Source organism: Octopus bimaculoides, chromosome 15 (assembly GCF_001194135.2).
Source record: "Octopus bimaculoides isolate UCB-OBI-ISO-001 chromosome 15, ASM119413v2, whole genome shotgun sequence".
Taxonomy (NCBI): domain Eukaryota; kingdom Metazoa; phylum Mollusca; class Cephalopoda; order Octopoda; family Octopodidae; genus Octopus; species Octopus bimaculoides.
Window position 1 is genome coordinate 27,812,902 of NC_068995.1, and position 999 is coordinate 27,813,900.

The window sequence follows — 999 nt, forward strand, 5'->3', positions numbered from 1 at the left end:
TCTTCCAGTCCTTCCAAGCCTGTTTCTTTTGTCTAATAGCTCTGTCAACAACATTGTTCCACCACCACGTTATTTTCGGTCGAGAGGGGACTTTGCATCATCCACAGATCTCGTCAGTGGCCCTCAGCAGGTTGTCCCGTAGAAACGTCCAGTTGTCTTCTACATTATGTGAAGCTACATCCCCCTCTATTTCATCAATGACTTCGCGTAATAAATCTCTAAATCTCTGTCCATTCGCAGGATCTTTAAGCTTCCAGACCCTTCTCTCCATGCTGGTTGTCTTCTGGGCATCCATTTAGCCCTGATCCTGAAGTCGCTAACTATCAGTCTATGTTGTGTACATTCTTCGCCTGGGAAGGTTTTGGCATTTATAAGCAGCCATCTTTCCCTTTTTCTGGCGAGGATGTAGTCAATTTGGCTAGTGTGCCTGCCAGAACAGTAGGTGACTAGGTGACTGGCAGGTTTCCTGAAGTTAGTATGGCAAACCATGCAGAACTCCAGCAGCCTGGTTTTCTCCTCATTGCAGGAGCCAAAGCCATAGCCTCCATTTACGCCATGGAAGCCTCCTGTATGTTGTCCAACATGTCCATTGAAGTCATCAGGCACAAAGAGAAGGTCCCTGTCATTCGTCGACGAGGTAGTCTGCAGGAGGATGTCATAAAATTGGTCTTTTTGACCGTTGGGTAGCCCAGGCTGAGGGGCATAGGCTGAGATAATGGTTGGTAACCCATGGTGAAGGACTAATATATATATATATATATATATATATATATGTATGTATGTATGTATGTATGTATGTATGTATGTATATATATGTATATATATATATATATATATATATGTATGTATATCATCATCATCATCATCATCGTTTAACGTCCGCCTTCCATGCTAGCATGGGTTGGACGATTTGACTGAGGACTGGTGAAACCGGATGGCAACACCAGGCTCCAATCTAATTTGGCAGAGTTTCTACAGCTGGATGCCCTTCCTAACGCC

At 43.9% G+C, this 999-nt stretch overlaps 1 protein-coding gene across 1 annotated transcript in view; it reads left to right on the forward strand.

Moving 5' to 3' along the window:
* The window catches only part of LOC106881660 (nuclear pore complex protein Nup205), a 331,146-nt gene that overhangs the window by 135,434 nt on the left and 194,713 nt on the right, over positions 1 to 999 (forward strand). The window lies entirely within an intron of this gene.